Below are 15,414 nucleotides of genomic sequence, written 5' to 3'. Positions count from 1 at the left end.
CTACTAAGCGGTAGATATTTGTTCCCACTCTTCAGACTGCTTGACGGCTGTGGGCTTAAAAGAACAGGATTACAAAGAAGGGCAGAGAAGGGCAAGCTCTCTGTTTGCAGAAAAGCCTGGCTAGAAAAGTGGCTTTCCCTGCTCACAGGGCACCTATGGAACGTAACCATGCCTGAGGCACTGGTGCCCTCTAGTGAAGCTAGTGGCACATCCCTCTGAGAACCTCCAGTGCTGCTGCTGGTTAACTTGAAATACTATTAGTGGCCACTAGGCTCTCTTTCCTTTGGTGAGAAATAGATATTATTTCTGCCATCTCTTGGTGTAAGTGGTAAAAGATGGCAGAAATCTCCAAAGCCCTGGAGCAAAGAGAGCTGAGGTGCTGTGTTACCACCCAGGGTCCTTGTACAAGTCATTAAACTTTTGTGCAGACTCCACTTCCTGGTCTGCACAATGGGCACCTCTGGGAGATCTTGAGCGTGGTCTGCGTTCTCTGTCCTTTGGGGCCCTGCTCTTTTTGGAGCGTACCCCGATGGGCTGAAAGAATGGCCCTACACAGACATGGCTGAGAAAACTAGTGTCCTTGTTAAAATGAATAGGCAGCGGTCTTTTGGATAGAGGCTAGGCCTGGACTCTGTAAGGCTCTCTAGCTTTGTCTGAGTGGGGACCGAGGCACAGCACAAAGAGCTTTAATCTGCCATCTTCGCGGGCATCTGCCTTCCTCCAGGCTGTGAAGTCTCTTCCATAATCTGGGCAGCTGGGAAACTTGATGCCCGAGTGCAGAGCATCTCTGTCCTGCCTTCTCCTGACCACTGGCTTTGAACGTGGGAAACGTGTATGTAAGGCATGTGCAGGTTTTCTGAGTCCCCTCTGGCGATGGTTGACTCATTCATAGCTGCCAGCCCGATGGCAGGTAGCACAAGCTCGAGGGCACAAGCAAAACCTTTCGCTGAGTGCGGAGACGTGTGAAAACGCATTAGTGTATACCTCGAAATATCCTTCCTGACATGCTGCCAAGAACCCTCTCTTCAAGGAATCCTGTGCCAAAAAGACTTTGGAAGGCAAGGAGCTGGCACACCATTCTTATTCCTTAAAACAGGGCTACCTACATTATTGGTTTTTTAATAATTACTTTTTTTATTTTTTGAAAATTTCATATATGAGCACTATATTTACACCATTCCCACCTCTCCTCCCTCCAGCTCTTCCGTGTTCTTCTCCACTGCCTCTTAAATCCATGACCTTTTCCTTTTTAATTATTATTGTCACATTTGTATAAACATATGTATTTTTGCACATATGTATGTATGTATGTATGTATGTATGTATGTATGTATGATCTACTTAGTCCATTTAGTGTTCTTTGTGTGTGTGTGTGTGTGTGTGTGTGTGTGTGTGTTGTGTGTGTGTGTGTGTGTCTCGGGCTGACCACTTGGGAATGAATAACCTATCAGGGGCCCAGCTCTGAAGAAAATCGATTTTCTCTCTCTCAGAAGCCATTGGTTGCCCATAGTTCTTAATCTAGGGATGGGAGCCATGTGAAATTTTCTTCCATCCACCCTGCCATGTCCATTGATGTGGTCATTACAAAGGTCATCATTTTGTTGAGATTTCATGGGCACAGCATCATGTTGCATGTCTTACTTCCCATAGACATTTCTTTTAAAAAAATATACAAAGACATAAAATTTCTTTTCTTTCTTTCTTTTTTTGTTTTTGTTTTTGTCGTTGTTGTTTTGAGACAGAGTTTTTCTGTGCAATAGCCCTGGCTGCACTGGATTCGATTTATAGTCCAGGCTGGCCTCGAACTCACAGAGATCTGCCTGCCTCTGCCTCCCAAGTGCTGGGATTAAAGGCATGCACCATCATGCCCAACTTGAGACATGAAATTTCTATGGGGGTGATGGGCAAACTGTACACATTGTGTGTTTTGCAGTGGATCAGGCATTTTTCAAGAATGGGGAAATAGTATGGGGGAGTAGGTCACTGCCTCATGGCACTGTCCAGGTAGATGCAAGTGATAAGCAGCATGCATATTCTCCAACAAATAGGTGAAATATCAAAATACAGTCAAGAGAAGTCAAGGGGCCAGAGGAGAGGAAGGAGCAGCCCTCTTAAACAGGGTACATATGTGATAAAGTCTGTGGAAAAACCAAGATTTTTTTTTTAATGAGACAAGGTTTTCCTGTGTAGCCTTGGCTGTTCTGGACTCCCTTTGTAGACCAGGCTGGCCTGGAACTCACAGTGATCCACCTGCCTCTGCCTCCCAAGTGCTGAGATTAAAGGCATGCGCCACCACGCCAGGCTGGAAAAACCAAGATCTTAGCATCTGAAAGCTTCCAAGAGCCTCCCAGGTCCCTGTCTATAGTATCTTCACCATCCCAAAGGCCAGCACATTAATTTGTCTCCCAGTGCCTGGGACTGTATAGCTCACCTGGCCATGGTGGTCATCCTCTAAGACCTGGCAAGAAGGCCAGCCACTGAATGAGATCCACTGCTAGGCCCTGGCACTGTGAGCGTGCATGATTCCAGCGAACATCACGAGGTTTATCAAGCTGTTCTTGTGTCCTGGCCTTTCAATGAGATCAAGGGCAGCAGAAATGTGCGAACAGCTCAGGCCATCGTCCATCCATGCAGCAGCCACAGCCGCCGCCGCCGCCGCTGCAGCCGCACTGTTGTAGTACAGGGAGCCAAGGCACAGTGAGCTGCCTGGTGGGGTTTCTCAGTGGCCTCTGAACACCCGCTGTCCCATTCTGTCCAGAAGATTTGACACCTTATGCTCTTCTGCCTGGAATTCTCAGTGTCTGAATTCACACACTGTATCCTTCAGTGGGAAGACTCAGAGAACCGGCAAGGGTCCGAGAGCCACACCGTTTTCCCTCAGTTAGATCACACCTGCAAGCAAGCAAGTGGTCCTTGGGACATGATCTTGGAGCAGCGGGGGAAGGCCAGCATGGGAGGAGGTGCCGTGTTGTAGGGCTTAGCTATTACTCTAAGGGTCGGGGCACACCGTGGAAAGCAGTGGTTTAGGTCTTCGCTCTACTGGTGTGGAGGTGAGGAAGACAAAGTAACTTTTGTGACAAGCAGACAATGAAGGACTAGAGGAAGGTGTGGCAGGAAGTGGAGCAGAGGCTAAGCTGTGGGAGTTAGAACCGGTCGGGTCCTGTACTCAATGCCTCCTTAACGCCGCCGTGGCAAGAAGCAACCGAAGGCAAGAAGGGATTGCTTGCTTTTAGGTTTCCAGGGCTGCTGTCCTTCATGAGAGGAAAGGCGTGGCTGCAGAATCAGGAGAGAACTGGTCACGTCACACCCGCAGCCAGGAGACAGAGTGAATGATGCTCATGTTTAGTTTCCCTTCACACTTTTACTCAGTCTGGGACCCAGCCTAGCTAGGGTGTATCTTCCTGCCCTCGACTGAAGGGAGAAGGTCCATCCCAGGCATGTCTAGGCATTTGTTTCCATAGTGCTTGTAAATCCCATCTAATTGACAATAGAGACTGACCATCACAGATCTCAGGGCTTAAGCAGGCGTGTTCTAGGTTGACTTCCAAGGATCTGGCCTGGGGTCAGTAGCAAGCTTTATTAAGAGGGACCCAGAGAAGGAGCTGGGTTTTAGGAAAGATTGCTGTTTCTGGAAAGAGCTGCCCAAAGGACAGCCTAAGTTGGGACCAGAGCTCAGAAGGGGCTTGTTGTGTGAACAGATGCTCTGGAGAGAGGGTTGTAGCACACAGACCTCGCTAGGGCAGCATCTACAGATAGTGGAGGTCTGGAGGATACAAGCACCGGAAACTCACCCTTGGTCTAGCCCATCTGCCAGTTTGTACTGTGCACATCTCCCTGCCTCGCCTGCCTGCAGCTGCAGCCTCCACTGAACACAAAGCGGAGAAGTGCGGCATCCACACAGCTGCTTCTACGGTCTCACTGAGCCTGTCGCATACAGGGCAACAGATAAACCTCCAAATGTGCTGAAATCTTTCCTTTCAGATCCCTTCTCTGTGGCCAGGAAGTGAATTTTGCCCATCTCGGGTGTATGAAGTATGCCATACTAACATAATGCAATATTCACACACAGATGGAGGCCTCGTTCTTCTAGGATGAAGAATTTATAGATAGCCATTTACTTCCTATTCAGTTGCCCTCAGGACCCACTGCTTTACCTGAGGCAAGGATGCCATCCACAACTCCCAGGGGCTGCTTCTCTAAGAGCCTGGCTCCCTGCCATCTCAAGCTACAGCCCTCCAGGTGTCCCCCCCCCCATATTCCCCAGCACAGGGAAAATTACTTCTTGTTTTCTTGTTGCCAAAGAAAAAGCTGAGACAATTGTTGCAATTCTAAAATCACAGCAACAGGGTGTTTCTATCTTTGATCTCTTTTGAGCAAACCTTGTCAAGCCCAGAAGTGCTTTTGCTAGGCTTGTCACTGTCACTTTGTCAACCTTCCTGTCTGCTTTGCTATTCTCTTCTCTCCAGAATTGTGCTTCCATCGCCCACTCGGGCTTTCAGGTGCCTTTACTGAGAAGGGAAGATGAAATGGGGCTTTGGTGGAGACAGGGGAGAAGTTGGGCGAGGAAGTAAACGAACAGGCAGTGGCACAGGACAGAGGGCAGTCAGGAGGAAGTACCTGGGCCAGGAATGAAAAGGGCGGAAGTCTATGATAGCCTGGGTTCTTCAACTCATTATGCTCCCAGTGGGAAGAAGGGATATGGGACTTGAGGGCTACAAAGAATTGAGATCAGAAACATGCCCCTCCCCCACGGCCTTGAGCATGTTGCTTAGCTGTTTTCGAGGTGCGGCTTTCTGTTAATAAAACTGAATGAGTAGTCATGAGCCCCATACAGATATTAGTCAGTAATGAACTGTGCATATGGTGGCAGTTTCTATGGTAATGCTAGTGTAAACAGACCTATTGTGTATCAAGTTGTAAATACACCAAGCACAGTTATGCACCGTGTATAATAAACACTTAACACTGAGGGACAGTGTTACTAGTTCGCGTATTGATTATATTTTCTACTGCTGTTTTAGAGGGGTTTTTTAAAATTCTTTTTTACTTATTAAAAAACAAAATTTAGAGTCAAATGGTGTAAGAGCAGTAGCCTGGCAGTTCTGTTGTTTTCACTGTCTTTCGATCATAGCATTTTCTCTCTTGCTTGGTTTTATTGCACATGGTTTAGTTCATATAATGTACAGCACAGCCTAGGTGTGCAGTGGACTAGGCTTAAGCACTGTGCTAGTTCCATGGTAAAACCCCTAATGATAAGTTCCGGAGAACAGATTTCTACTGCCAAGCAACACATGGCTGCATCATCTCGAGGTGCTCTGGGGAAGAAAGACCTGTCCAGTTTTAAGTTACTGTTTGGAGCACAATGTCTCTTGCCAAGCTGAAGGAAGCATTTGTAAGAGAAGCTGCACAACAGATGGCGGCAGAGGCCTCACACCGGCTCCTTACACCTGGCAATAATCAGGCTACACCATCAAGGCAGCCTTATTCTCGCTCCCAGGAGGGCCTCCTGGTCACACCAGTATCTGAAAGATCATAGCGCAGAAATGGAGAGGGTGTGGAAGTCAGTCTTACAAATGTGAACACATTGTTTACCATTACGTGGAAACTGCTATGATTTTTTTTTAAAAATGAAAAGGGTTTATATCAGCTTATAGTCAGTCAGTCCATTATGTAGGAAGTCAGGGCAGGAACTCAAGTAGGAACCTGGATGCAGGAGCTGATGCAGAGGCCATGGAGGGACACTGTTTACTGGCTTGCTTCCCCCAGGACCACCAGCCTAGGAGTGGCACCGCCCATAGTGAGCGGGGCCGGTCCACATTAACCATTAAGAAAATGCTCCTGCAGACTTATTTACGGGCCAATCAGATGGAGATATTTTCCCAGCTGAGGTTCCCTCTTCCTAGCTTGTGTCAAGTTGACAAGCACAAAGTAAAATAAAGCAAAACAACAACAACCAAAGACAATCAACTAAGCAGCAGGACTTTATATCCCCATCAGAGGACCTGCGCTAAGCCTGCACACAGGCACAGGGATCCCCTGGCCCCCTCACTTCCACTCCGCATACCCTCATACATCTGAGGGCCTGGCAGATGGGTTAGTGGATAGCACTTGTCACACAGGAGTGAGGACTAGAGTCCAGCCCCCCAGAACCCACATAAAAGCCGGCCAGGCATGGTGTCTGCCTGTAGTCCTAGCACTCAGGAGGCCGAGACAGCAGACGCTAGAGAGCAGCTGGCTACCTAGAAAAGAGAGAAGTGGGATGCTTTGGGTTCAGTGAGAGATCCTGTCTCAGTGAACAAAGTGGAGACTGAGGAGGACACCAACCTTATATCTACACACACACACACATGCATGTGCAATACATGTAACATTCATACACATGCACACTCATAGCACGCATAGACATGGAAATGAAACACAACATTCTGTCATGTCCTCTTTGGCTTTGTTCCTACTCCCCACCCCACCCCACCTTTATAAAAAATATAAAGAATAAAGAATTTGTGGAGCATCATGGCATCTAAGTTTTTGTCCCTAATGGACATGGTTTCCTTAAGGTGTGTGGTCAACCCTCTAGCATCTTCAGATTCAACCATTCTCATGAAAAAAGATGTGCTAGAAAAAAAATGTGTTATGCTGAGTCTATTTCTTGTTGTCATTCTTTAACTAATACTCTCTAACAACCTCAGACATGGCATTTGTCTTTGTTAGGACCTGAAGGTGAGCTGTCCCCCAGGGGCTCATGTGCTTGAACACATGTGCCCAGTTGGTGGTACTATTTGGGGACCTGTAACCCTTTAGAATATGGGCTCTAGCCACTAGAAGTGGTTCCTGGTAGGAAAGGGTTAAAGGCCAGGCCCACTTCTGGTGGAGCTTTTCTGCTTTCTGGTCCATAAAGATGTGAGGAAGCCATGCCCCGAGCTCCCACCCCAGTCAGGATGTGGCTTACTCCCTTGCCTCTCCCCTCAGGAAGCCCTCAGCCAAGGTCAGTCTTCCCTTTCTTACCTGCTTCTTGTCAGATGTTTGGAGAGATCAAGAAAAAGTCACTAAGACAGCATTGTGTTGGGGCTTGTAAGAAACCCAGAAATGGCTTCAATTAGTATACAGGAGTGTGTTGCACAGGTTATGTGCAAATACAGTGCCATTTTATGTAGCCGTTCTGAAAGTCTGGGATCAGACGGAGTCTTGAAGTCAAGTGCCTGTGGATACTGAGGGACAGATGCTAGGTGCTCGGATCCCCACTAGATCTGAGGGTAGATGCCCTGGTGACTTACACATCTAAGGTTGTCCTTCCTACGACTTTTTATACCCACCACTCATTTAGCACTGGGCACATCATAATTTTAAATGACAACAATCAATTTGTATTCTACAGATAAGCAAACTCCATCTCAGGTCCTACAGCTGGAGGATGCCCATGAGTGTCATATTACAAACTCCTTACATCTTGTTCCCTCTCTGGGTCTTACTCATCTGGAGATCCCCAGGGGTTGTTCCATAAACAAGTGCCTAGTAGGATGCCACCGATATCTGATGAATGAACGCAGGGAAGAAGAGGAGAATGTACAAATGAGTGACCGTCCTTGGAAACCACTGGGGGCCAGAAAACTGTGTACCAGAAAAGCATGTTTAGGATTTGTGGGTAGGAACAGGTAGTTCACCCTCCCACATTTCACAGTTGATTAAAATGACTCCAGAGAAGCAAGCAGAGTGAGGCAAGAAATGGTAGAAAGTGCAACGTAGAAATAGACATGAAATAAATAGGATGTGAAATATCTGGGCCTTTTGAGTGAATGATCAAAGAGCAGGCTGCTTGCCCAGGCCTCCTTTAGCAAATTAAAAAGGTGAAGAATCCCAAATTCATATGAAAATTTTAAACCAAGTGGATATAATGTTTTAAATAGAATTCAAAGATTTCAAAGTAGGTAACAGCTTTTCTTTCTTTCTCTCTTTCTCTCTTTCTTTCTTTGTCTAATTGTAAAGGAGATTCTTTCATCTCTCATTAGATGGGTGTCAAGCTAAGCAAAAGAAAAAAAAAAAAGAAAAAGAAAAGAAAAAAAAAGAAAACAACCCTGAGCCTCTAGGTTCACCCTGACAGGGGCACAGGTACAGATGCTGGTTGGGAGTCAGTGATGACGGCTCTGAGAGTGACATTTAAACAGACAAGAGGATGCCTGGTATTTTGAAAATAATGCATACGCTATCTGCCCATGGGCTGCACTCTGTTTTCGGGTGTAACTGGTAAGTACAGAGGACCTGGCTGTGGGCGTTTGGGACAGTAGACTGTGAGTACTGACTCCTGCACATCATTGCTAACCAACTGCAGGGGCAGGCTAACTGCACCCTTTATGTCACAGACTTGTGAGTAGGAGGAGGATAATAATGCCATGTCTGATGTCACTGACTTTCATTTTTATGTTTGAAAAGTATGCATCTCAGGGAAATGCATCTCGGGAAAAAGTGCCCGACTGAGATCACACAGATAAGATGTGATGAACCAGAAAGCAAATCGGGAGCCCCCCCTGCCTCTCCGGTTCTCCCCACCCCTACCCTACACTTCTCTATAGTCTCATAGGCAAGCACTCAGCTGCCACACATGAGAGATTGTGGAGATTCATAGCTGTGAAAGGAGGAGGCGGCTGTGTGGTCCAAGGCCCACAGAAAGCAGTCATAGTGTAATTGCATATTTTAAAAATTGCTGAAAGTGCCCATTTAACCAATAATTTGGTTTCCAAGAATATATATCCAGGGTGTTCACTTAGACTCAGCATGCGGCCTGAGCAACAGCGCCCTTTAAAACTGTTACCCAACTCCTGGTGCTGAGTTAATTAGTAATTTGGCAAGCAATAATTTCCTGAATCCTGGTTACTTTTACAAAGATATAGAATCCAATTTAATAAGCACTTTTCAGCAGTATGTGGCAGTGTTCATGTAAAACCCTGTGTCTGTTCACTGAGGGGATGCAGGAACAGGGGAAAGAGCCTCTCAGAGCAAAGTGCCCTTTTTTGCACGGCTCCAGCCCCGGATCTCTCACTGCTAGTGAAATACACACTGTGGCCAGTAGGTGGGGGCGTTGTAAAGCCAAGGGCTCAGCAGCAGCTGGGTTCTAAGGAGCAGTCACTCCTTGTGTAGAGTTAGTGACAGTCTAGACTTAAGTCTTCAATGCTTATTATAAACAAGAGACCTTTAAAAAAAGATTTAGCTATATGTCATTTCATGTGTGTGAGTACTGTGCCTGCATGCTTGTATATGCACCAGATACCATGTGAGTGCTTGGTTGCTGCAGAAGTCAGAAGAGAGGGTTGGATGCCCTGGAACTGAAGTCACAGACGGTTGTGAGACACCATGTGAACCCAGCTCCTCTGCAAGAGCAACAAAGTGATCTGGACCACTGATCCTTCTCCAGCCCTGCAAAAGAGATTCTCCATGCTTCCAAACCACCATCCCCTTATTACAAGCAAGGGAGCATCCTTGAACATTTTGGTATGTTCATTCTATGATTAAAATGAGACCAAAGGGCCTCTTTCCATACATGTATGCAACCATCCACCCATCTATGTATCTTTCCTTCTACCATCTGACAAATATTTAAGAACATTTTTCCACATATCAGGCACTGTGCAATGCTTTAGGGATATATCAGCAAGCCACCAAATACAGACTTTATTCTCATGCAATGTTTACATTCTAATGGAGATTAACACTAAGCAGAAATTAGGCAGGTGGCAATCACAGCCCAGAATACAGATTGGGAGAGAGAAAGCTTCTAGCACCTTGGGGGAATATCACCCTCAGGGATCTGGTTTTCTTGATAATACATTGATTTGATGAGGTTTGTAGGCTCAATTTTCTTAACCAATATATTTTATTACAACTTATTAACTGATCGTACATCACTTATAACCTGACTAACCAAAACCATAGGAAAAGAGGACTAAAGAATAACAAAACCATAAAGATATCAGTTCCGAGGATATCTTCTGCTGGAACCAGGAGTAACCAGAACCCAGAACTTCAGCAGGAGCCCAGAGCCCTGAAGCCTTCCCTGGAGTGGTTCTCTCTAGGAGGGTCTCGAAGTGGAGCGATGAACAGCCAAAACTATCCCAAGTCTCCAAAAAGCCCCGCCTCCAGTTCTGGGCTCCTTTATATATCTCCTCCCAGAGTCTGTTCACGGGATCTTTTCAGCTGGCAACAATCAAGCTCCCACATGAGATGGTTGGTCTTCTAGTGGATTAATTTCACCTGTTCTCTCATAAGACCGTTCTGATCCTGAACTTGGGATCCTAAAAAACAGGTTTATCTCACCTCCAGAGGTGAGAGCCTATGATGAGTGAAGATAAAATATAAAGGTTTTACAGCTGAGTGGTGCATGGCAAAGCCAAAATAAGTCTAACAGTGACAGTAGAATTGTGGGAAAGGAATATGGGGATGTAGGCAGGGGCTGGGTAACGCTGGCCACTGTCTGGAGTTTGATTTTTGTGTGTAATGGAAATTGGGGCATCTCCATCATCTTAACTTGGCCCCTGTAGCACATCTTCTGCATGTGTAAGTCAGACATTGAGAAGTTTTCTCTTCATTCATCGTCTCATGTCTTCATCACAACTGTAAGGAAGCTAATAGTCTTTCTATTTTATAAATGAGGGAACAGAAGGATAAAGTGGTCCAGTCACTTAGCCAGAGTCACAGACCTTGCAAAACAAAAACAAAAACAAAAACAAAAAAACTGCTGGGATTTGATCTGATGATTTCATTTCATGGTTTAACCCCTGCACTGCAAGGGATTTCCAGGATTGACATTGATAGTTTCAGGAGGGTTGTGAGCCCCCCACCCCCACCGTACCCCCTTTCTCACTTTCCCTTTCACCATTGTTGCTTCTTTTATGGATGACAACGCAGAACAGAGGGTTTCAAGTTTACAGTTTCCTGCCCTGTTGCAGAGCTTTGCCTAAGACAAGTCCTTCTCTTCACCATCACTTCCCGTGCTTGTGAGCCTGTTGAGTGAGGTGCTGATGACGAGAGGCCCAGGGTCCGGTCTCTTGGAAAGTTCCAGAATCCTCATACTCTTTACACACTTCTAGGTTGCCTTAGGCTTGTGCTATTTTCTAAGTCAGAGATCTCTAATCCTTAAACAGAAGCCCCACCCCCACCAACACTGTACAGGGATCAGGCTGCAGTCACCGGCAGAATCCACAGTGGCAATAGAGGTCCCTGAGCTGTGTGGGGAAAGCTTGGACCATACCTAAAGGCTAACTAAGCCTTCAGGGATGGATGTGGAAGGATTCCTCGGGCATAATCAGTGGCAAGCTTAGCAACTCTTTGTCCCCAAATGGTAAGTGATTTTTCTCGAATTCAACAATTACTGTTTTGGATGTTGATAATGAAGAGTTGAAATAAAAACAAACCACAGTTTAAAAATCTCTGAGACATGAATATACGTTTGTTTAGATGGGGCTGGCAGATGGTAAATCTACACTCTAAGAACTCAAGTGTTTTGATAAAAGTGAATCATTTGTTGAAGATATGCCTACACTCTCACATTGATAGCAGCGCTATTTATAATAGTCAAGGTACGGAATCAGCCCAAGTGTCTTGTGAAGGACATATGAATAGGTAAAGAAAATGTGGTGCTTATACATAATTGAATATTATCCAGACATGAAAAGAACAAAATCCTGTCATTTTTGGCAACATAAATGGGACTGTAATACATTACACTAAGTAAAGGATGCCAGCTAGAAAAAAAAAATGTGTTCCCACTTATGTGCAGAAGTTAAAAAAACACTGATTCCACAAAAGCAAGCAATAGAATAGAGCTGAGGAGAGAAGGGGAAAATAGCACTAGGTAAATTTGAGTTTCAGAACACAAACATGCTGCTGTTATGTTGGAGGACTAATTTCTCATGTTCTTTATCCTAAACGGTGGCCAGAGTGAACAGCAATTGCTTGATTGTACGCTTTAAACTGGCTGGCTGGTTGGCTGTGTCTCTAGGATGGTTCTGCCCTGTGGCTTTGGCATTCTCACCCCAGGAGCAGTGGGCACAGAAAGGCCCGGGAAGCAGAAATGGAGTCTGAAACATCTGATGATGTGGCTGTCAGCTTCACAGTGGAGGAAAAGGCTGTGCTGGGTCCTTACCAGAAGGACCTCTACAGTGATACGACACGGGAACCATTCTGAACCCTCGCTAATACAGAAACAAACAAACAAAAAAGACCAGGACATTGAAAGTGACTGTAAAAAAAAAAGCCAGTAGAAAGCTGTCCCTTGCAGTTCCAACAGGCCAAGAACTTGTGTGTGTGTGGGATGTGCAGAGGGAGTGTGGGGAGCGTGGCAAGCCTTTGGTTCCCATCCCCCTGGGGTCCTGAAGCACGTGACAACTCATACTCTCCAGAAAAGGACATCCATCAACATAGGAAGCCCTTCAGTACTCAGAGTTGTGTTCAGATATAAAGGAAGGTTCACACTGGAGAGAAGCCCTGGCGTTCAAGCAGTGTGGGAAATGCCTATGACTTTCACGGGCATTTAAGGACACATGATCACAAACAGTGGAGATAAGACTTACATGTGCAGGGAAAGTGTTAAAGCCTTTTGCTATTTTCTTCAAGGTTCATACGCAAAATAACTCACAATGTACAGGAACTCATGTATAGAGCCTGAGTACTTGTCATTTGTTGGAAAACATGGTATCTTTTGCTTTTCTTTTTCTTTCTTTCTTTCTTTCTTTCTTTTTTTTTTTTTTTTTTTTTGGTTTTTTTTTTTTTTTTTTTTTTGGTTTTTTAAGACAGGGTTTCTCTGTGTAGCCTTGACTGTCCTGGACTCACTTTGTAGACCAGGCTGGCCCTTGAACTCACAGCGATCCACCTGCCTCTGCCTCCTGAGTGCTGGGATTAAAGGCGTGTGCCACCACGCCCGGCAAAACATGGTATCTTAATGTATATGCATAATGAAACAAATTAAGCCGCTTAACACAAGCATAGCCCCACACAGTTATCACTTGTAAGGCTGTGTGAGAGATGAGGACTTTCGGATCCACTTTCTTTGCAACCTTCAAGTACGCAAGCCATTGCTGTTGACAGTGGTTTCCATGGATGGAGAACTTCCTGACAACCGATATATCCCTTTCCTTTATCCTTTCACAAACATCTCCCCATTCCTCATTCACTGAAGTGGAAGAAGTGATGATGTTGGAGGTCACAGTCCTTGTAAGAGGAGGAAGAGGCAGCAGGACCCAGACGTACCGGGTAAGGACCGTGGGAGGACACGGTGAGGAGCTGGGCCTCAGCAGGCCAAAGAGAGGCCTGTCCTCGCTCTGGTCTTAGATCTCCAGTCCCAAGAACTGTGTGAAAAATCAATTTCTGCTGGTTAAGCCCCAGATGGAGACAGTCACATGATGCATACTTTCAACCAAAGAAAGACCGCATGTTCACTTCTTATGATTATAGTGGAGTTGAAAAACACTTTTGCTTTGCCCAGTGTAATCATGGCTTTTGTGCCATGGTGAAATGCATCCCTTACCATTCAGGGGTGATGCAAACCCCTGTGACCCCTCCTACAGGAGCACATTGGACCACATATGGTGTGTACATGGCAAAGGTGTGTACATGGCATGAAAGCGAAGGACTATACTACATTTTGGTTACTATTACTGCTTTTTGAAATGTTCTTTCATTGGTTCAACAGGATAATGTGTTACACATGGCTTTTGATGATACTAGAGGATACCTTGCGTGGCCAACCTATTCAATCTAGGTTTGCACAAGTAAGTTCACTAGATGCTATTTACACCATAATGACAGCACCTAGCAACACCCGTCTCAGGGAATGTCCTTGCCACGGAAGGGTGTGTGATGATTTCTTGTGTGACCCAGGAAAGCTGACATATGACATGTATGTAGAGCTGAGAAGTAGAACAAGTGTGTGTGTGTGTGTGTGTGTGTGTGTGTGTGTGTGTTGGGGGGTCCTTGAACAGAAGAATGTGTACACATGAAAAGCAGAGGCTGTGCCCTTGGTGGACAGACTGGTGGAAGAGAGAACGGGAGGAGAGTCAGCCAAAGGCATCAGGCAGAGGGAGGCTTGGTTATATTTTTCCCCAAGACAAATGCATTCCCAGGATCTGTGTTGACTCTTATTCTTCTCTGTTTCCCTCTTAAGGACAACCTATGTGTTTGCCATTCCTTCTAGATGCTTCACAACTCTTTAGTCTCATCCCAACAAACAATGAAATCTCTGGAAATATGTGTTTGATGTATAGTTTGCTAAAAAAAACAAAAACCAAACAACAACAAAACAAAAACAAAAACTCACCACCACCACCACCAACAACAAAAACTCCTCCATACGACTCTAGTCCATCTGGAAATAATAAAACTAAGCTAAGGTGGAACGTGTCCATTTTGGGGGAAACTGAACTGAAATGAGCATCTGATATTTATTTGTGTTCCTACCTGCCTGCTTGTAAGTTTCCAGGCAGCTGTTATGCTACCTTTGTTGTTGTTGGTTTGCTTTTTGTTTTGTTTTGTTTTTGTTTTTTTTTTTCCTGTTCCTAAAATGAGCCAACGTTTCTGGAAAAGGCTATAGCATTCATCTTTGGCAATTTTGAAATTTTCCCAGGCTGAGACTTTGTTTAAAAATCTATATTTGGCAAAGAAAACATTAAGAGGTCACATGTGGTCCAAGTCTCCATGGTGACTAATGTTATCACAGCGTCTTCTGAAAGGATTCCCAGGGCGTGATGGAGACACAGGCATCTTTGGCTATGGCCACAGATATGGAGATCTGTATTTCTTGGTGACATGTAGTACACATGAGCAGTCTTGGGTATTTCACTGCCTGTGGGATGCCAGGGAGCACAGCTTCTCCTACAGTGGCTCCTGAAATTGCCTTCACTCCCTGACTTCAGAACAAATTGTGTAATGATTTAGGGTTTTGTTTTTTCACAAAAATTTTTAGAATTTTAAGATGGAGAAAATTCTTAGTGTTTCCTTCATCTTTCTTTGGATTAATTTACTTTTTTCTTTAGAGTTAGTTAAAAGAGTTAGTTGGTAAAAGTGTACATAGTAAATTGAGGCATGTGTGGGCATTACTCCTCATTTTGTCATTGGCTTAAGTAGGAACCTGGACAAATTATGTAAGCTCTGAGTATTCTAACTTATGAAAGAACAGGGGTGATGAAAACGTTAACGTAAGAGTTGTTATGGGGGCTGGAGAGGTGGCTCGATGGTTAAGAGCACTTGTTGCACTTGCAAAGGACTCAGGTTTGGTTTTTAACATCCAGGTGGTGGGTCACAGCAGGCTGTAACTCCAGTTCCAGTGGCTGTCACCCCCTCTTCTCACCCCCACGGGCACCAGGCACACACACCCAGAGAGAGCATAGGCATACATGTAGGCAAAGCATGCACATACATAAAATAGAATAA

Source organism: Acomys minous (assembly GCF_964271855.1).
Source record: "Acomys minous genome assembly, chromosome: 9".
NCBI lineage: Eukaryota > Metazoa > Chordata > Mammalia > Rodentia > Muridae > Acomys > Acomys minous.
The sequence above is the reverse complement of the archived record's forward strand: the minus strand, read 5'-3'. Positions refer to the sequence as shown.